Source organism: Schistocerca nitens, chromosome 3, assembly GCF_023898315.1.
Source record: "Schistocerca nitens isolate TAMUIC-IGC-003100 chromosome 3, iqSchNite1.1, whole genome shotgun sequence".
Classification (NCBI taxonomy): Eukaryota; Metazoa; Arthropoda; class Insecta; order Orthoptera; family Acrididae; genus Schistocerca; species Schistocerca nitens.
In genome coordinates, this window is record NC_064616.1 from 824,386,120 (window position 1) to 824,409,145 (window position 23,026).

At 42.8% G+C, this 23,026-nt stretch overlaps 1 long non-coding RNA gene across 1 annotated transcript in view; it reads left to right on the forward strand.

Moving 5' to 3' along the window:
- LOC126249775 (uncharacterized) overlaps positions 1–1,567 on the forward strand; it is a 138,912-nt gene extending 137,345 nt beyond the window's left edge. Inside the window, exons 4-5 of the long non-coding RNA XR_007545659.1 lie at positions 968–1,071; positions 1,302–1,567. This is a non-coding gene — a long non-coding RNA (uncharacterized LOC126249775). The remainder of the gene's footprint in view (positions 1–967; positions 1,072–1,301) is intronic.
- The last annotated feature ends 21,459 nt before the right edge of the window (positions 1,568–23,026 follow it).

A 23,026-nucleotide genomic window follows, 5' to 3' on the forward strand; every position in this document is an offset into this window, starting at 1 on the left:
TCAGTTTTTATGCATCGTTATTCGCCAAGAAAACTGTCATCCTAACAGTTTCAGCATCCGTTGCCTTTCCTCATGGATGAATCAATCCCTACGAATTTATGTTTCCCAGATACAAATAATATCAGCTGGTAGCTGTGTGTTATATGACGAAATACGGGAACACCTACAAAACATGTAAGCTCCGTGAAATAAAATTACGAAATTTCTATAGAAGTCGTGAATAAAACTCTTCTCTTATTGCTCCCTGTGGTCTCAGTTTCAATCTATCTGATTGTAATCTGTCCTTGTTATCCTACCTTTCATGAACTCACGTAAACTTTTTTTTATACCATAACTATTACTGCTTTAAACTGTTTACAATTACTTCTAAGTGTTTTACCTCATATTAAATATAAGTCTTTTCATATTATCAGTGTCGTTACGTGAATGTAATGTAAAATATGTAGAATGCCTGGTTAGATGTAAGATGAATAAATCAATAATTTAAAGAAAACAACAACAAAAAATAATATTTTTTTAAAAACAAAGAATTGTTTTATTAAGTTTACGGACTTTTCTTTGACTAAACAATGAACGAAAATAATGTAGTATTAGACTTCGTAAAAATTTAAAGCCTGTCGAAAAAATAGGATTTTATATCTAACGTTCTGTTCGCAAAATAATAAGATGGGAAATTATTTCATTTCGTTCATTACAGAGTCCTCCAATTAATGAGATACTTGCAATGAATTATATGTGAACAAAATGTTCTGTGCATCGTTGCAATTTTGAGACATAAAATTGTATAAGGCTTTTCAGGGGATTTTATGTACGCGCCTTAGACTCCACGGTACAGCTCCTAACATCGCATGGAAGGCACGCTGACAATTTGCGAGCGATGACAGGTCGAACCTTCTTCTAAGTTAAGATAAAATGGTAGTCTGTTGTGTAGCGATGGATGAGGCTGTTTAGATTTGTTTTGCTGCAGGTGACGGCGGAAATGCGGAGGGGACGGAGAAGTTTTTCCCTGTAGCTACAGCAACTGCGTCAAATGTTCTGTCCGGATTGGGATCCTAACACATGTTTCGAATGGTGAGTTTCCTGTGATGTACCATTCCATACCCTTACTTGAAGAATAACTTAGTACTGATGATAAAGATCACACTGTCCTGTTTGTTATGAGTGGCCAACGTGCAAATATGCACTGTTTCTGACGGTTCACACAGTTTATCGTCTTAGGGAGCACACAGCTTTCATATGGTAATGCTTGTAACAGTCGCACATGATACTAGCAGTTTTTACTTATGGTGTTTATGTTTCAGTCAGCACGGAGAGAAATGAAGTTGCTTGCTACGTACGAAGATGACAAATTATATTTCACGTAGAGCGGCGGCATCCCGATGGAACAAGAATGATGCGGCAAGATATCTACTGGACGTGAAGAATGAATTACCTATTCAGGCATACTGTAATTGTTTGCTGTTCATCGTATATCGAACCAAAAATACGTAATTTGATAACTGTAAATAGAAATTTTCTACAAAACAGACTTGTATTTCATGTCACAGTAGAAAATAAATTTTTTTCAGTGAGGTATAAATTAATTCGATGTATTTAAAGCAAATAGAAGGGAAACACCCACCGTATTAAAATACATACAACAATTTTCCCACTATCCGGACTAATACAGACCCGAAACTGCCCCAATACCGAAAAATTCGGATAATCCAAAATACACATGTTTTTCACGGAAACTGTAATTTACTGTATTCAATAAACATGCTACATGCCACAGGTGAATGCCCACTTCATTACATTTACATGCTACGCGCCAGAAACTGACAACTTATTTGCAAAGTTACACTTAAAATGCACTTTTGCCATATCACTTGCTTTTAGATCACTTTCGTAAAATAGTCGTCCACTTGTTTTTGTTTTGTTTCTGTGGTTAATTCACTTTCTCCTGAAGATGGTTCTCATTTTCCGGGAGTAAAAACATCGGTTTAGTCAAATGGTTCAAATGGCTCTGAGCACTATGGGACTTAACTTCGAAGGTCATCAGTCCCCTAGAACTTAGAACAACTTAAACCTAACTAACCTAAGGACATCACACACATCCATGCCCGAGGCAGGATTCGAACCTGCGACCGTAGCGCATCGGTGTAGTCAAACGGATGTTGTGCTGTATACTCCAGTAGGAGATCAGCGTGTTTTAGTAACGCTGTATGCGTAATAAAACATGAGTGACATGCATAATATTTGTTCTAATTATAAAAGAGGACGTCTGCACATCCCACAAACCGAATAATCGAAAGGTAAGTGTATTTATGAAACATAAAGCGGTGTTGGAAACACGATAATTTAGTTGTTCCATGCAGTGAAAGAATGAGCTGGTCACATGTAACAAAATGATTTATTTTATCGACAAATTTAAAAATTCAGTGCTCGTGTACTAATATTTCTGCAGTATGTAGTCGATATGGTATCAGCAATGCATGGACTTACATTTTTATTCTGTCTATCGTTCTTCCTGGGTCCTCGAATCGTTACTGCCGCGTTGTAAACAAACTGTTCCAGGTCAGTGTGCTAAAAGTGCTGTAATGTGACAGTGCCTCTCATTTCTAAACAATGCGCAATCGGCGCTGCTCAACAGCGTATGTAGATTTTCCGCAGCGGTAGTTGTGCGAGGTCGTGTTAGTTCCTAAACGCCTCGTGTTCACGTTTTAGCAGCCTGCTGATTTAGCGACAAATTTAATTAGTGCGACGGCATCAAACCGCAAAGCTTAACGACTGGAAAATAAATATTTACATTTTGTTGTTGCCGTGGGAGTGGTGGCGCCGCGCGTGTGTGTGAGTGCGTGCGTGTGGGTGGGTGCGCGGTGTACCCCAGAGTCGGCCATGCGGCGCCACCGCGAAGGCCACGCCCCCCGGCCTGCCAGCCAACGGCGAGCGAGCCGCACCCCGCGTGCCGGCGCCAGGCCACGCCCCCTGCCGGCCCGCCGGTATAAAGTAGGGGCAGCGGCAGCGGGCGGCGATTTCCCTGGGGCGCCTCGCGGAGCGCCGGACACTTACTTTGTCACTGTCTGCGTCTCTTTCTCTCCTCTGCCGGGATTCGCTGGAGAACAGTGTAGAGGCGGAATCTGACGATAAGCCAGCAGTGCGCTGACCTATAGCGCTTGTGGTACACGTTTGTCGATAACGCGGGTCTGCACCAGCTCTGCCTTAAAAGCTAGTGAAGACGCTTCGATGACTTCTGGGAGGGAAAGAAGGGATTCAGTTCTTATTCATTTCCATATCTGTACCTTAAATCTTCTCTATACTGACCCTCTAAAAGCTATTTTTTTAAGTACCATATGTCATATGTGATTCATCAAGTCGATAAATGTAAAATGCGTACAACAAAGACTCCGATACGGCTGGTTACAATGTTGGTGGTGAACATCTCGAGCGCTTTACACCGTATAAACATTTAGAGGCAATGCTTACAAGCGATATGACATGGGACTCACACGTAAAATCAGTATTAGGGAACAATTTGGTGGAAGGGTTCTGGAAACACGCAATGCATCTGTAAAGGATTTCGCATAAAAGACGCTAGTACGACTAATTACGGAGCATTTATTCATTGTTTGGAGTGATCTAGTAGGCAGGCCAACAGACATGGAACGAACTGAAAGACGAGCTGCTAGAATCGTAACAGTACGGTATAGCCTATACCAAAGAGTAAAGAAATGCTTCGCCAAATTAAATGGGAGTCCTTGAAAAAAAGCCGACTTTGTTCTAGCGAACCACTGTTCTGTTGCTTCAGAGACTAGAAGACCGTGCCACCGTTATGACGATAGCATCGTATTTCTCGAGTAGTGAGCAAGTGAGATAAGGACACGTGCAGAGGCATATCCAACTGTCATGTTTTACTCGTTCAGTACACGAATGGAATAGGAAAGAAAATCGATAATACTGATTTGTGGTATATGTGTAGACGTAGATGAGGAACTGATTACACGATATGGCTTATCGAGGCAAGTGTTAAATGAGAACCGTGTAATGTTGACCAATGACCTGAGGTTAGACATCGGGGGTATAATCACGTATCGTATTTCAGTTTTTCGACTGATTATGTTCCATTCAACAGTTCTGCCGATGTCAGCCCACCACGTGGAGTCTCTGACTGTGGTGGAACAGTTGTTTCGTAACAGTCCTTATAAGTTTAAATTTAATAAGTAGCCCGTCATCTATTTTTAATAGATGCTAAGATTGAGCGTAGGTCTATCTTTACGCTATTCGCTTTTCAAAGAAAACAGTGCTCTATCAGGATCATAGTAATTTACGATGATTAGGTGTGCTAGTCGAAGAGGCAAGTAATTCATCTGAAGATGCGCTTTGTGCAGTCATCACGTTCTGCATCAGTTCCGACATAGGGCTGTAGCGAAATATACCTGGTAATCGCTACGAGAGCAAAAATATGTGCAGATACAGAAGTGCGAAGTTGGAGGTCGAAATCTACAGTTCCGCTACTTCACAGCTGCTGGTACGTTTTGCTGACAAAACAAAAATGGTTCAAATGGCTCTGAGCCCTATGGGACTAAACATCTATGGTCATCAGTCCCCTAGAACTTAGAACTACTTAAACCTAACTAACCTAAGGACATCACACAACACCCAGCCATCACGAGGCAGAGAAAATCCCTGACCCTGCCGGGAATCGAACCCGGGAACCCGAGCGTGGGAAGCGAGAACACTACCGCACGACCACGAGATGCGGGCGCTGACAAAACATTAACTGACGGAAACATATTATCACGTTTTCATTGTGAAAAAAAAGGACATTACTCTTGATTTCAAGCATTCATGGATGACATTTTGCTAACTTTAAATTTGTTTTAAATGTGCTAGCCACAAGTAACGGATACTCTTCGCTGGAGAGAGTGTTCGCACCACCTTTTCTTCGTCCGAAGCAGTTCTGCTTCAAAGCCGCACTAACCACGGCATACTTTGTGGGTCACAAGGCAATTAAATAGCATTACTGCCTGACGGCGAGATTCGAACAAAAAAAAAAAAATGGATTTAAAATAGCGCCCCTCGCAGAGAGCCAGGTCCTTAGGAATTAAGACAATATTTATAGCAATTTGAAATAGTTGTTTTTCGCAATACCAAAAGAACATGAGTGACTTTTGAATGGTAAATTATTATTTTTTCCTAAATTTTAGAATTGTCAACATAACATGTCGATGCGTGTCACTCACTCGCGCTTTGTGACTAAATAAAGTTTCTCTCATTATAATCTTATTGTGATGAATGCTCACGAGAGAATTAATTTTTCAGTGTGGTTATATTAGTAATTCAGTTTAAATTAAAATATAGCGTTTTACTTACATTCGACTGTCCTCTCCGAGGATATTCGTCACATAGCATCATTTGCAGGAGCGCAATAGGTGATGTAACCACATTGATCTAATACGACCTATAGATTATCCCGTATCAGGTGTGATGAATCGGTATAATAAGCAGTACCCCGTAGAGAGTAAATCCATTTAGCGTGTCTGGTATCAAAGAAATCACAATAATGCAAATGTAAATCAGCTGTTGTCAGAAGAATGTTATATATCCAGGGACATCAGATAGTAAGTTTCACACGTAGTGCCACACAGACCACTGCACAACAGGAGTGCATTGTCGGTAGAGAGTATATGTTTGCAGTTGCCTGCAGACACAGTTTTGCTGCGGTACAGGTAACAGGCCCACCACAGTGAGCGATTAAAAAGGCACGGGAACTGAATATATGCTCCGAAGTTGATGTACGTGGGACAGTGCGATTCTTGTGGGCAAAATGTCTAAACTGCACGCAGAATCGCCGTGAAATTCTGGCAGTGTATGGACCGAATGCAATGTCGGGTACAGTCGTAGTCAAATGGTTCCAACAATTAAACCAAGGCAGTGACATCAATCGGAAAGGACCTTGCAACGTGTGATTTCTATCTTTTCAGTAAGCTGAAGGACGTGGGCAGCGGGGAGTGGGGGGGGGGGAGGGGGGGAGGTATCGTTCAGCTATGAGGACGGTCTCTCAGCGGTTCTCGAATGGCTTCTACATCTACATCAACATCTCATGGCTACTCTGCAATTCACAAATGGTTCAAATGGCTCTGAGCACTATGGGACTCAACTGCTGTGGTCATCAGTCCCCTAGAACTTAGAACTACTTAAACCTAACTAACCTAAGGACATCACACACATCCATGCCCGAGGCAGGATTCGAACCTGCGACCGCAGCAGTCGCACGGTTCCGGACTGCGCGCCTAGAACCGCGAGACCACCGCGGCCGGCTGCAATTCACACTTAAGTGCCTGGCAGAGAGTTCATCGAACCATTTTCAAACTACTTCTCTAGCATTCCACTCTCGAATGGCGCGTGGGAAAAAGGAACACCTAAATCTTTCCGTTCGAGCTCTGATTTCTCTTATTTTAATATGATGATCATTTCTCCCTACGTAGGTGGGTGTCAACAAAATATTTTCGCTTTCGGAAGAGAAAGTTGGTGATTAAAATTTCGTAAATAGACCTCACCGCAAAGAAAACCGCCTTTGTTTCAGTGACTGCCACCCCAACTCGCGCATCATATCAGTGACACTCTCACTCCTATTGCGCGATAACACGAAACGAGCTGCCCTTTTTTGCACTTTTTCGATGTCCTCCGTCAATCCTACTTGGTAAGGATCCCATACCGCGCAACAATATTCCAGCAGAGGACGGACAAGTGTAATGTTGGCTGTCTCTTTAGTAGGTTGGTCGCATCGTCTAAGTGTTCTGACAACAAAGCGCAGTCTTTGTTTCGCCTTCCCTACAGTATAATCTATGTGGTCTTTCCAATTTAAGTTGCTCGTAATTGTAATTCCTAGGTATTCAGTCGACTTGACAACCCTTAGATTTGTGCGATTTATTTTATACCCAAAATTTATCGGATTTCTTTTAGTAACCATGTGGATGACCTCGCACTTTTCTTTGTTTAGTGACAATTGCCACTTTTCGCACCATTCAGAAATTCTCTCTGGATAATTTTGTAATTGGAATTGATCGTATGATGATTTTAGTAGACGATAAATTGCAGCGTCATCTGCAAACAATCTAAGGGGGCTGCTCAGATTATCACCTAGATCATTTCGTAAATCAGGAACAGCAGAGGGCCTATGACACTACCTTGCGGAACGGCAGATATAACTGCTGTTTTACTCGATGATTTACCGTCCATCACTACGAACTGTGACCTCTCTGAGGGGAAACCACGAATCCAGTCACACAACTGATACGATACTCCATATGCACGCAATTTGATTAATAGTCGCTTGTGAGGAACGCTATCAAATGGTTCAAATGGCTCTGAGCACTATGGGACTTAACATCTGAGGTCATCAGTCCCCTAGAACTTAGAACTACTTAAACCTAACTAAGCTAAGGACATCACACACATCCATGCCCGAGGCAGGATTCGAACCTGTGACCGTAACGGTCGCGCGGTTCCAGACTGAAGCGCTAGACCCGTTCGGCCACACCGGCCGGCAGAACGGTATCAAAGGCCTTCTGTAAATCTAGGAATATGGAATTGATCTGAGATCCCTTGTCGACAGCACTCATTACTTCATGGGAATAAAGAGCTAGCCGCGTTGCACAAGAACGATATTTTCTGAATCCGTGTTGGTTATGTATCAATAAGTTATTTTCTTCAAGGTGATTCATAATGTTCGAGTACAGTATCTGCTCAAAAATCCTACTGCAAATTGAGGTCAGTGATATGGATCTGTAATTCAATGGGTTACTCCTATTTCCTTTCTTGAATGTTGGTGTGACCTGTGCTACTTTCCAGTCTTTCGGAACAGACCTATCGTCAAGTGAGCGGTTGTATATGATTGCTAAGAAAGGCGCTGTTGTGTCTGCATACTCTGAAAGGAACCTGCGTGGTATACCATCTGGGCCGCAAGACTTGCCTTTCTTAAATGATCTGAGTTGTTTCGCAATACCAAGGATCGAATTTCCGTCTCTGAAGTATTGAATGATTGGTAGAACTTCCGCTCGTGGTTTACGTAGACTTCGTGACTACGTCCAAAAATAGTGTCATGTGTCTATGTCAGTTTGACGTGTATTACAGCAATCAATAAAAGTTACTTGGCTTGCTGTAACAAAGCGTAGTATACATTTTGAAGTCGACTGATAAATACAAAATGTAACTGAAATCTTATGTAAATGTAAATTAGGCGCCAAAGACATTCCAGCCTGCAGCAATAATTTATTGACTTCGTACGTGCAGTCGATATTTTGTGGAAGAAAGTCAGCTAATACGATCACATGTGGAAACCAACCGTCGTTACGCAAACGTGGGTCGCGAATTCCGAGGGGTCAGAAAAATGCGCCCTGCGTGGTCACGCACGGCTGCACACTAGACAGACGGTGGGAATCCTGTCAGGCCTGACGTTCTCCTTAGAATGCTTCACGCAGTTGTTTCGTATTTTAGACGAGCGGGGTTCAAATTCGTGGATGTACAGTGGCTGAGACTCAAGTGCCAAGCCAAGGCCTGGGGGAGGAGTCATGAATCTCCCGAACGACACCTTACTACAAACACTGAAATAAATTCGCAATTGCGAATAAGGACAACCATCTGCTGTAGAATGGAATGACGACAATGAAAATTTGTGTCGGACCGGGACTCGAACGTGACATCCAGCTAATAGCGAGCGGTTGCCTCGCCATTTGGCTATCCGTGCACGACTGACGGCCAAACCCAAGCTTCCATATGTCGTCAGCCATGCGTCTACGACCTGGACTCGTACATCCATTATGTATATTCCCATACAGATCAGACGTTTTATTTGAAAGTCGCTTGTCCGGTATCAGCAGATCCAAAGGAACGTAATCAGAATAACACAGGCACTGCATTATCGTATCCAACCACAAACGTTTATATTTTTACGTGAGCAAATTTCAAAGTTTTGGAGAATACGGTATGGTGAGAAATAAATGTCTTGAAAGTGGCGATAAAGTCTGAAAAAAAATTGCAAGTTTCGTTTAACACTGGATACTTTGAAGTTGTGTTGACTCTCGTAGACTAGTTTACTGCATGAAACGGGCGGGAAAAGGTGCCAAACCACAAGCTGGCCGTACTTGTTGGCCGCAACAAAGCTGTCACAATTCGTGAGTGCACAGGAGGAGACCGGCGAACCACTGTAAGCCGAACAGGAGGGGAAAGAGCCTCTACTAAAAAATAAAGCAAACACTCTCTTTCCCGAAACAGAAAAATACAGCATTCCTCCCATTTACCATCTGTATGCTCGCATAGCTATGGTCTGCAAACCTGTGCTCACAGTTTAGAGCTACTGAAGTACTCACAGTGTCAGTGCACACTTAAATTTTATACCGTGTAAGTTGTGTGAAAGTTTGTTGCTATTATAGGTCTTAAAACAATTGTGTGACACAGGCACTTCTCAAATTTTTGTGTAAATATTTTCCAGATGACGTATTTATCTGAACTGCAGTAACGTGGAAATTATGAAGCAATGTACTTGGCTCTGAGCACTATGGGACTCAACTGCTGTGGTCATAAGTCCCCTAGAACTTAGAACTACTTAAACCTAACTAACCTAAGGACAGCACACAACACCTAGCCATCACGAGGCAGAGAAAATCCCTGACCCCGCCGGGAATCGAACCCGGGAACCCGGGCGTGGGAAGCGAGAACGCTACCGCACGACCACGAGATGCGGGCGAAGCAATGTACTAAGAACTGATGTGTAAGGGGGCAGTCAAATGAAAACGAGACAGAGCGGAGAAAAACCAAGTCATCTGTTTATTATTTCTAAGTATTCGTCATAACTGTTAATACATTTATCCCACTGTGAGACGAGATGGTCAGAGCCGTCATGAAAAAATGTTTGCTGTTGCCTAGAGAAACACGATTGTATCCAGACATGCACCTCTTCGTCCGAAGGAAATCGACGGTCACGATTGTCTTTCTTCAGCCCGCTCTTGTGTTGCTATGGCTGTGTCGAGCACGATGCAACAGTTTCGCTGGGAAGCCCTTACACATATTCCATACAGTCCCGACCTCTGTCCATGCGATTTCCACATTTTTGGAGCCCTGAAGAAACATTCGCGCCTATATTTTTGCTTCGGTTGAACAGATGCTTGTCTGGGTACAATGATGGTGCTGTAGGAAACAGTAAACATTTTTCCATGACGGCACTGACCATATCGTCTCACAGTGGTACAAATATGTTAACTGCTATCGCAATTACTTGAGAAATAATAAGCGGACGACGTACATTCTTTCCATCTGTTTTGTTTTCATTTGACCCCCTTCCCCTTTTATCCAAATTACAGTATATACAATGTTTTAATCCAATAACAGAAATATTGTGATATTACTTTGTAATTTTTAGGCTTCTGTGGGTCGTTAAAAAGAGGATGAAGAGAGGGGGGAGGAGGAGATTACAGTAACAAGTAATTCAAGAGGTATGAGGTGATGAACATTGGGCAGGGTGAAAATGAAACTGCAGGGCGAAATTCGGTAGAGATATAGGTGACATATGTGTAAAATAGCGTGTGAGATATGGTAAATGTATGTGAAACATATTTGACATGTGCGTAAGGGAGAAAAGCTACGGGTAAGAAGCTCATCCTATATCCCTGGAATGATTTCAACCAAATTTGGTACACATATTAGTTACGAAATGGAGAGAAATACTGTGTGGGTAAGAACCACTAGCTTCGTACTGGAGTGAGTATGATAACGTGGAGAGAGAAGGAGGAAGGAGAAGATGGAGAGAGAAAGGGGTAGGAGGAAATTGACAGATGAAGGGAAGAGGAGGAGATGGGAGGAGAAAGGGGAAGAGAAAGAGTTGAACAGAGGAGGAAAAGAGGAGTAGATGAGCTGGGAGAGGGGGAGGAGGAGATGGACGAAGAGAGGGGGAGGAGGAGTTGGAAAAAGAGGAGGGAGGATAAGGTGGACAGAGGGGGAACGAGTAGATGGACAGAGAGGGGTGTGGAAGGTGAAGGACAGGACAGAGAGATGAAAGGGGGGAGACGGCAAGAGAATGGGAGAGGAGTGGAGGAGCCGAACGGGGAGAGTGGGTGGAGGAGATGGAGAGAGACGACGTGAAGGAGCAGATGGACAGAGAGAGGGGAAGCAGGAGATGGACTGGAATATATACGTTCCTGGGCAACTACTTAGGGGTAGTACTAAGAAGCCGTATAAAATGGGACGAAATGGCAATATCTGTAATGCGTAGGGTGAGTCGAAAACTTAGGTTTATTGGAGGAGTAAAGTGCAGTAAAGTGTATCTCCCAAGGACGTCACGTACGAGATGCTAGAGCGACCAATACTAGAGTAATTTAGAGGCACACTGCTAGTATAATCCGTACGAAAGCGCTATAGAGATGTTCAGCCTTCGTTAATGTCAGTCTCTGGAACTAGGGCAACACTCTTCTCGTGAATATCCGTAGAGCAAATTTAGTTTCTGTATTCTAGCTTGACTGTGCGCTCATTCTGTGGTCAACAACGCACAGTCCCGAAGGGATCATGACAATAGACTAAGAGAGATTACGGCGCTTTCAGAGGCATATAGATTGTAATTCCCCCCCCCCCCCCCACTCAGGACGCGGATTAAACAGAGCAAAAAATAACCTCGTCCACGTTTGTGCAGTGGCTTGCAGATATATATATTCATTGGACGAGCAACGACTGTAAACGTGGACCTCTTACGAACTCGATGAAACCGTTACGTTTGCCTCGTCGAAAAGTCGAGATGAAATGCATTTAGGATAGAAGGAAGTGTTCCATTCGACATCGCGTGGGCATTTGAGGAATGTGCAAATGAGGCCTCAGCCCGGTCGAGAAGACTCAGGAGGCGTAGGGTCGGCCAATTAGATATTAATCTGTGGGACCTGCGTCCTGGAAGCGGCGGAGACTTCCCGCGCTGCAGCCAGATGTTAACCTGTCTGCGCCGAACAACTTCGTACAACATCTACGTCTAAGATTCTCCAGAGCTGATACTTGCGAATTTTGATCAAGATTTAATCAAGTACATCGGTTGCAACTTTGTCTAAGGCCTTCGTTCTCCCAAAATATATTTTTCAATTCAGGATGCCAGGTCTTAAAGAAGAGCACTGATTCGAAATGGTAAATCTTATCGTATATGACACAGAAGCCAAAGAAGTATAACGTTAAGCAAGGACCATGTATCGTAACATAGACTTACTGACAGGAGTTGAGCAGGGGCTTCAGAGAAAAACTGTAGAAACAGTCTATGGAAAGCAATTAGGTCAACATTTCTACATCTAATTCATATGTGTGCTACGCAAGCCACCGTATGTTGTGTAGCAGGGAGTACTTCGCGTACTATTGACAGCAGACACATGCAAGTTCTGCTACACGTGACATGAAAATGGAATTCCATTTTCGACGTAGCATGTAGCTAAGCGCGCCATAATTTTCTGACATACTGCCATGGCAGTAATATGATCTGAAGATGGTTGCGGTGAGAAAGGAAACGGTGATACGGCGAATAGTTATGATTTTGGTTGGTTCAAATGGCTCTGAGGACTATGGGACTTAACATCCATGGTCATCAGTCCCCTAGAACTTAGAACTACTTAAACCTAACTAACCTAAGGACATCACACAACACCCAGCCATCACGAGGCACAGAAAATCCCTGACCTCGCCGGGAATCGAACCCGGGAACCCGGGCGTGGGAAGCGAGAACGCTACCGCACGTCCACGAGATGCGGGCAGTTATGATTTTGTCAGCAAACAAAAATTCTTAAAAATAACCAAATCTCCGTCGGGAAACAATTTTAAGTGTAAGCGAAAGTTACGTGTTGTATGTATGCGCCAGAATATTTCTGTACGGTTTTACTCAGAGGTACAGACAAGTCTAGACGCGCAACGCTTACAAGAGCTACATGATGGAAATTCACCAATGGAAAAAGTTCATTTATGACACTTTGCTGTTGCGCACGTCTGCTATCGTTCCACAGCCTACGAATACGTATACGTTACTTTGGATTATGTACATTATTTGACGTAACAGTAAACTGGAATTGTTGTAGCTGGCCTCCGCCGAGGAGCATACCTTTATTTTTCCACGTTTTTCCTAATGATTTCCATAGTGTCATCAGTCCCTTCATTATATTCTGTAAGTGTCGTAAGTCGTAGAGGAATTGGCACATCTGGGGTGATCTGATAATAACTAGAAATTTAAAGAAATGAAATGAAACTTTTCTTCTTTTTCTTTTTCAACGGTCTCAACGTCTATGTACTTTTTATTTTTTTCATACTGTTTTAGCCTGTCTTTGATGACCCCAAGCAAAGCAAAAATCCTTCCCACATTTTTCTACTTTCTCAAGTTCTTGAGAGTAATTTTCACGTAAATGGTCGACACTATTAAGTTTTGGAGTACATTTATAAGCACAGGCAGTTTTCCCAAAAAAGATCCGGTGTTCTAGGTGACAGATTCAACGCTTGCAGTAGTACAACCTGCAACTTTTGCTAGCGTCAGTGCACACATGGCACAATAATGTTACTGCAGGTGCTCTATCTTCCAACTAGCTTTCCCAGTCCTACTTAATTTCACAGCTAATTTTTGGCTACGGGTAACATAAGATCGGCATAGAAAACAAGGGAAAGTTGTAACCAACGGCCGGCCGGAGTGGCCGTGCGGTTCTAGGCGCTACAGTCTGGAGCCGAGCGACCGCTACGGTCGCAGGTTCGGATCCTGCCTCGGGCATGGATGTGTGTGATGTCCTTAGGTTAGTTAGGTTTAATTAGTTCTAAGTTCTAGGCGACTGATGACCTCAGAAGTTAAGTCGCATAGAGCTCAGAGCCATTTGAACCATTTTTGTAACCAACGAGCAGTTATCCTAAGGTGAGGCAGTGAAGCGAAATACGCCGTTTGTAGGAAAAATCTGTAGATTATGTTAGAATGCGTGTCGTGTTTCACTATTCCGTCAGTAGTCCAGGTGAGGCTCAGAGTGGGATTGAACTCAGCTTTCTCGTTAAGTTAGTGTGAAAAGCCGACAGCCAGTCACGCACACTGGTCGGCCCACAAATGCATCTCTCTCTGTCCAGTGACAACTCAGGGACAACATAAAAATCGAATTAGAAACGAATGTTCTATGTGCGAGCGCGGAAGTGGGAAGCTCAGAATTTAAAAGGTGAAAAAGAGATTATTGTGACTTTAAAACTATTACTAAGAGTTTTCCGTTGTATCCTAAATCACTTCACACGAATGTCGGAATAAGATGTCCAGAAGTGGGTCACAGTTCAAAGTAAGTATTATTATTATTATTATTATTATTATTAGTAGTAGTACACTGCTGGCCACCGTAAATGCAACACCCTGAAGGAAGCATCCGAATCAAGTGAAATTTACACCATGGGTTTGCAGCGATGAGATATGCAACTGATTAGAATTTCAGCGCAGACGCACATCACGCGCGCCTGTGGCGCCACCTCATAGCGCCATTTAAGACTTGGCGATTTCGACGAGTGTACGTTCGGCACGTGTGTTTACCTTGTGGTTGTTTCACAAGACGATCAGTTATGCCTCGTAGACAACAGCGATCATCGTTTGATCAAGTATCCGAGTTCGACAGAGGAAGGATAGTGGCTTACCGAGATTGTGGATTATCATACAGAGAAATCGCTAGTCGTGTTGGACGAAACCAAACAACTGTAATGCGGATATGTGACCGTTGGATGCAGGAGGGTACGACGGACCGACGTGGTCGATCGCATTCACCGCGGTGCACCACTGCACGTGCTGATAGGCAAATTGTGCGCATGGCAGTGACGGATCGCTCAGTGACATCCCGAACCATAGCACAGCACATTGCGTCTGTAACGCATCATCCAGTGTCTGCGCGTATCATTCGACGCCGTATACAGCAGAGTGGTCTGTCCGCAAGACGTCAATTGCTTCGTATACCATTGACGCAGAACCACAAACGTCTCCGTCGCCAATGGTGTGATGACAGACGGAAGTGGACGGCAGAATGGAATGACGTTGTCTTTACTGACGAGGCACGCTTCTGTCTGCAGCACCACGATGGTCGGATTCGAGTGTGGAGACACCGTGGAGAGAGGATGCTGGAACGCTGCATTATGCACCGCCACACTGGTCTTGCACCGGGTATTATGGTATGGGGCGGTATTGGATATTACTCTCGCACGCCTCTAGTACGCATTGCCGGTACTTTAAATAGCCGGCGCTACATATCCGAGGTGCTGGAGCCAGTTGTCCTTCCTTACCTTCAGGGCTCGGCCACAGCCATATTTCAGCAGGATAATGCGCAACCACACGTGGCACGCATTGTCCAAAGGTTCTTCGTCAATAACCAGATTGAAGTGCTTCCCTGGCCGGCTCGCTCTCCGGATCTTTCGCCGATAGAAAACATGTGGTCCATGGTTGCTCAACCAGTGACCCAAATTACATCCCCAGCTGCCACACCAGATGATCTGTGGCAACGTGTGGAAGCTCCTTGGGCTGCTGTACCCCAGGAACACATCCAACGTCTCTTTGACTCAATGCCGAGACGTGTGGCAGCGGTGATCTCCAACAATGGCGGCTACTCTGGCTACTGATTCTGGCAGGAACCACATGTCACAGACGTCTGTAAACGTAATCATTTGATACTTGGCCAACATGTTATCTACAAAATAAATTTTGTTGTGCTACCTCTTGTCTTTCTTGGTGTTGCATTTACGGTGGCCAGCAGTGTAGTATGCCCCTGTTATTGGATGATCTGTCTCTCGAACACAACTGAAACAGTATTTTCTGAACGCAGAACACTGTTATCGTCTAACACGGCCTGGTTAGATGCAAGAGAGGTCATGAAGGCTCTGATCGTAGGAAGTGAAGTAAATAGATAAAAAAGGTAAAGAAATAAAATGGCATCAGTTTATTTTTTCCATTTGTGTCAGACTGAGCTAGTGCACCCTCTCTAGTGGCATCAGAGTCATCGGGATCTTGAACTTACATCATCTTTCGAAGCTTTGTAACGTTGTGGTATTAACGAAACTTTCATTGTTAATAGGGTGGCGAGGTTGACTTTTTTTCAGGAGAAGAAGTTTAGTAATATTCGCTGTCAGTATCACAGACCTTAAAGATAGGCGAAGCTATCAGATGTGGTATCGTGTGTGATTGGAAGGAGACCAATTGCCATTTGAGATAAAAGATAATTTCAAAAAGTCATGATGTGAATAACTACATTTTGGATCCGCATGTTGGTCTCTAGCGCTAGTGCCCTAAGGGTGCAGTAATTTACGATGTAACATAGACATTTGATTGAACGCGGCTGCTAGCGTTTATGTTCTGAAAAGAAAAGAACGCGCTTGGATGTGGGGCCACTTATTCCAGTGTTGCCTGAATTTCGTGCTGTTGGATAAAAAAATGGCTCTGATCACTATGCGACTTAACTTCTGAGGTCATCAGTCGCCTATGACTTAGAACTAATTAAACCTAACTAACCTAAGGGCATCACACACATCGATGCCCGAGGCAGGATTCGAACCTGCGACCGTAGCGGTCGCTCGGCTCCAGACTGTAGCGCCTAGAACCGCACGTCCACTCCGGCCGGCTGTTGGATAAAATTTAGCCTCATAGTTGCTACCATTCTTCTAGGAAAAATTCTTGGCATTTTTTGTGGATTATGTAAACAGAGGGGGGTGTTACACTGGGATATAAATCTTCGAAATTTCTGTCAAAGCTTCTGTTTAATGAGAAATTCTGGAGAGCGACCGAAAGAGTAAAAGAGAAAGAGAGGAAGATCGAGCGAAACTGTAGCTTAGTGTTGACAGCTTAAGTCAAATTGTATATTTGACAAAATTAGCTACACAATTTAGTTACCAATGAGCCCATATGGCTAATATCCTTTGCTACGTTGTGGCGAAATGAGCAATAGGGGAAGGGTTACACGGATATGAAACTAGGATTCAATAATTAGAAATTCCGGATTACACTGAAGATAAATGCACCGTTTATGTGTTTATTGTTTAACGCGCTATCACAAACGTGTCCGTAGTGACTCATGTTTCAAATCAAAGTATGGGTTAATGGGTAAAACTGAATAAAATTATCTTTTATCCGACGTATACAATAAAAGTTTCTTAGAAATATCCAGATTTACTTAAAACATCAATTGACTTTCTTTAGAAGTGTCACTCAGCATAACTACACAATTCCCCTTGTCACCCCCTCAGTTGTAAGTACGTGTTACTGTGTCAGATCTTAACAGATCACCGCATAATCATGTTACTGCGAGTAAAAATGAAATGTATCGGTCGTATATGAAACGCAGTTCGAGCTGTCACGAATTACGAGCTCGCTGTAATCTGACTTTGAGTGATGCCATATTACTGTCGAATAACTCCTGCGTTACATAAATCCTGCATGTGCGGTCAATATGATTTATTGTGTGGTTGAGTTAACAGATTAAAACTGCTCTAAATAGAGTAAGGCGAATTCAGAGTCGATTCCTGTGAGTAGGTCACGGACGAATTCTATCCTGTCGATGGGAGCCTGTTCTCTTCATAAACACGGAACGCTAAACCTTAAAGATCCTCCTTTTCTTTCTGATAAGCTGCTGTCTATGTCTCTTACATTGACTTATTAATCAAATGTGAACTAAATAAAAACCGAAAAAGTGACAGGCTGAACAGAATAGCGAATGAGTGACTGTTTCGCGAATTCCTGAAAAGTTTTCAACGGTAAGTAAATGTCGCCAACGAAACAAAGCGGGCAGTTTTTGTCGAATTCTCTTGCCAATGGTTAGAATATAAGCGGCTCGCAGTTAACAAGACACAAGTATCCTTTTTCTGTTAGTGTTTATTGTCAATAACAATAGAGGCAGTAACTTTGCGCTTTAATAAGAGACTATTTCCTCACTACCCTGGAGTTACACAGGGAGACTTTATGAAACGTTTCAGGAGTCAAGGATCGCCGGCCGGTGGTGGCCGAGCGTTTCTAGGCGCCACAGTCTGGAACCGCGCGACCGCTACGGTCGCAGGTTCGAATCCTGCCTCGGGCATGGATGTGTGTGATGTCCTTAGGCTAGTTAGGTTTAAGTAGTTCTAAGTTCTAGGGGACTGATGACCTGAGATGTTAAGTCCGGTAGTGCTCAGAGCCAGCCAATCAAGAATCGTTGTTAGTCAGGGATCACTGCATAGTGTGATATAGGCTTCGTCATTGATACAATTCGTAACAAGTATAGGACACAAAAATTGGTAATAATAGTAAAATTTGTAAAAGCTACACTCACTAGTTATAAATTACATAATAATTTAGTGTAAAAGAAGTATACCAAATTATAAAATTCTTAAAAGCTTTTGTCGTTATTGATAATGGTAATGTTAATGTAGTTGGCCACTGTAGTATAATCTCATAAAATTTTTAAAAACATTGTCAGTACGTGGGATATCAGAAAACAATTTTAAATTATAATACCGATTGACTGATAACCATTTAGACTACTTCATTTTACATTTTTTATAGACGGAGATCGAGCACAGAGTCACAGTTTGTTGAAGAATGTGACTGGGTTTATTTTCTGTGAGTTTCTCGTCTTTGCTTATCCGTGCCTTGGTATATCCAAATTTGCTTTAGCTCTTGTATCACAACAGCGTATTTTTTCGTTGGCTGCACGTTCTCTGTATATATATATATATATATATATATATATATATATATATATATATATATATATATATATATATATACTGCTGAAGTATAAATATCTACGTTGACAATTGTCAGTATCCTCGGCTTTGTAAAGAAGGAAGATTTGGACTTAACGTCCCCGCCGACTAAGAGGTCATTAGAGACGGAGGACATGTTCCGTTTGGGGAAGGAAATCGGCCGTATCCTTTCAAAGGAGCCGCCCCAGACTTTGCCTCAAAAATAGGTGAGGTCTAAAACTGGATGGCCGACGGGATTTGGACCGCTTTCCGCCCGAATACGAGTCCAGTGTCTTTTACCATTGCGCTGCCACGCTCGCCCTTTGTAAAGAGAAGCGAGAGTGCTCACTTTTTACACATTAAGCAAAATAATTTTCATTTTTTATTCTCAAACTGTTAGTGATTTGAAATACGAGAATAGTTTAATGTGCGTCAGATGAAGATAACCACTGACCACTGTATTTCTTAGTTTTTATTTGATGTATGTTAGCCAGTGCATGTATTTTGACAAACATGATTGATATGTTCCTCCCAGAGCAGTTTTGGAATGACACTTGTACCTAAGAGTTTCACAGATGTAGTTTCTAAATCCAGCAAGGTGGTGTTGAGTTTTGTCTGGGTTGCAAAGGGAGCATTACACTAATCCACTGGGGAATCAAGTGAGTCCTTTGTTACCTGACCCAGAGCTGCAATTTGTTGATGTGTGATAAGCCCTGCTTTAACTCGGCGTATCGTATATCAGAGTGAGCCACACAATGTGGCAGTTTTTTAAGGGCAATAACATAAAAGGAAAGTTGGAGGGTAGAGCCATGAGAAACTCTAGTGATAATTTTAACTGAAAGAAAAGATTACCGTCGTCAGGAATTTTGAACCACTGTCCACAGAGCGAAGTGACAGATATGAGACTTACATTCGCGATGAGGCGGCTTCAAACTCCCATACAGCCATCCTCATGTTGGTTTTCTGCGCTTTGCCTAAATAATTTTAAGTGACTGTAAGGCGATTTATAAATGAAGCCACGACAGATTTCTGTCACAATTCTGGTTATATTTGAGCCTGTGTTCTGTCTTTATTAACTTCGGCGTCAGATGCTAATCTTCCTTTCTAGTGATGGCCTCTGCAGATAAGTAAAGGTCTCGACCTCCGTCTATTACCACATACTGTGCTTGCGCAAACGCAAACTAAGGCAAGATATGTGTTAATTCCATCGTACGGAGATTCGTAAGCTATAACGTCGTTGGACTCACTTTGTACTTATATATTTTTTTAATGACTTTCATGAGGTTCACTGGGTAGGCATGTTCCAGTACGGTGAGAGTGAAGAACCGCACAGATAATAATAGGAATCGTGTTTACTATAGCTACCTTCCACGATGCTTGTGTATAATTTGCTTCTTTGTTGGAGTTTTATCGTATCGCAAGTGTAGTTCTAGTGTATTCTCGTCTATTATGATAAGAGCTGTTGTCAACACCAGCCTCTCTTCATTGTCGCCAATTAAGCGCCGTCGAGCATGTAAGGATTTGATGCGCAGTTACGAGGGGCGTTCAGAAAGTAAGCTCCGATCGGTCGCGAAATGGAAACGACTATGAAAATCCGATAAAGCTTTGCACAGATGTGTTGGGTAGTGTCTCTAGTATAACCCCAGTTAGCATCACGTCGCTCTTCTCATTTCTGAGCTCGCAGTGAGTGCGTAAAGATGTCTAGAAAATAGTGTCTGCCGCCAAGTACGAGGGCCTGGTGAGAAATTTCGCCTGAAGCTATGCAGCTAACATTACATAACTGTCGTGCTGTTTCTTCTTCAAGACAATTCTCAGCCGCATTCTGCAGGGGCAATGAAGATGCTCCTGCATCGTTTTCAAATGGAAATGTGAGATTACCCACAATACAGTCCGCAATTGCCTCCCCCTGAGTTTCATCTCTGGTCACATGAACCGCTGTCTTTGAAGACAACATTTTGACACAGACAACGAGGTGTAGGCCAGCGTGGAGAATTGGCGGAAAGCGCTGGCGGCTGACTTCTATGATGAGGCTATTGAAAAGTTGGTACAACGCTATGACAAAAGTCTAAGTCAGAACGGCGACTACGTAGAGAAGTAGCTGAAAGGTGTAGCTAATTGTTACAAGTAAAACATTTCTGATGTTCACTGTGGTTTCAATTTGGCAATCAATCGGAGCTTACTTTCTGAACAGGCTTCGTAGATAAGGAACTGCCTGCCAGAAGTTGACATCAGTTGTGTTCTAAGCGACCGGACACTGTCACGAGTCAAGAACAGCCAAGGCAGGCCTGCCACGGTACAAACTGCGAGTTGCCGATGCGTTTCTTCCAGTAAGTTACAGTAAAAACTGGCTATGATCATAGCGCCTTAGGAATAGAATCCACTCACAACACTACAGTCCAATTCTAGAATACTGTGCACGAGATTTTCCTTGTCGCAAGCAATTTTCAGGTTTTATCCTCTTCTGGCTGTAACGAGTGCCTTCACTCTTGTAACTGGTGTATGGTTTCAATGACTGGATTCCACACATCTTATACCATATTCATTGAGAAGACACTTCACGAAATCATTGTATCCATTTGGGAAGTCCTACGCAGCACCCTGATCTCTTGCCCTGCTTCCTTCAATCGACCCCAGCGGCTCACTTGAACACACGCCTTTACTGATATTTCAGTCTGACATTCACGATTTCACATCTTCCATGTGAACTGTCGCTAGAAATCGAAACGCTACTACCTTCATCGTACGATACCCTGCAATCGGCCTTTCCACTAGTTGTTACTCAGTTTCGAATGTTTCACCTCTAGGTCTTGACTAACTTATCCATATAGGAAACACTGAATCTCTCATTACCTCTTCAAGGAAACGTCACAGATTTTGCAGTGAACGTCTCTGGGCGTTCACGCAATGAAAAAAAAATTAAGTCACTGTTTTTGTTTGTACAAAGTTTTAGGAAACCCTTTACCTGCAACTCATTTCAATAAGGAAAATATCCTATTGTTACCCTTAGCTTGACACATACATTTTGGGCACAATGAATTTGATGTTCTCAATAGGACTGTGATGAGAATAGAAGAGGTGGAATGTCTTCGAAGCTGTGGTAGTACAGGGGAACCTATTCATGTACGTATTATGAGGAAATAAAGTGCGATACATTTACATGCGAAAGAGAAATCTTAGCATCCATTCACATTTATATGATATCGCGTCAGTAAGTGCCCATTATGTTGCCGTCTTGGAAATGTACGAAATTAGGATTTTGCTATCTGAATGGCGAGATTGCTATCAGCACCCCTCCTGTTCCTCCCTGCCCTATACACACCTATGGAACATGACCAGAAATCACTGTATGGTCAAAATACGAGTATACGCTCTACTGGGATGGTGGAAGGGAAGGAGGTGCAGATGAGATAGTGTCTGAACTACGGTTAATGCGCTGTGTACCACCCGAGATAAAGAAATGGCTCTCTCAGTTGTAACAGTTAGTATCATTAAACGTGAATGATGCGGTTGGGTTAAATGAGATTAGAGAGAGAAATCAGGTTATCGATTTCTTTATATGAGCTACTGCTTGGCGAATTAGAGTATTATCTACAGGTCGCTAAATATGTGTACAACTTTGGATCTGCATCCATCAGACCAGGACTTCGATCCCTTGTCGGCAGGAAGGAGTTCGTTGATGTTCCACGAGGCCACAAAACGCAGAGAACGGAACTTTATATGTTATTGTCACGTTTAATTCGGTTTGAAACATACGTAAATTTTGATTTTTTTAATAAAAGTTAAGCATTTTTCTCTCTGTAGTTACTGGCGTTATTTGCCGATTCATTGTAGCAATTTTTTGTCTGAGACGATTTTTTTTGAAACATATATATAATCTGGAACTTTGAATTTAAAATATTTTCTGTGATATTTTATCTGCAATATTTTCTCAACAATGCGTGAATATTGTAGATTGTCACTGAACACATCTCTACAGAACACAACTTTCTAAAATACTGTATGAGCGTTCCTGCCTTACGTGCTCCGCTAAAACTACAGAATCATCTATAGCATAGATTGCATTGCACGGATGAGCTGTTGTTGTTATTCAGGGAACGTCCCTTTGATTTTCTTTTATCTGTGTAGAACGAGCCCTGTTATGGTGGACTCATCATGCTACTGACCGCAGCAACTGCAACGTGTATCGTTCATCGGATCAGCGTTGCTCTTAACTCTACAGAATCTGGAGGATGAAATCTATGTCTCCTAATAGCAAGCTACAACGGTGTAATCCGTAGCTTCCCAACATTACTCTGTTACGCTGATTTCCCTTTTAGTGCACCAGGTATCAACT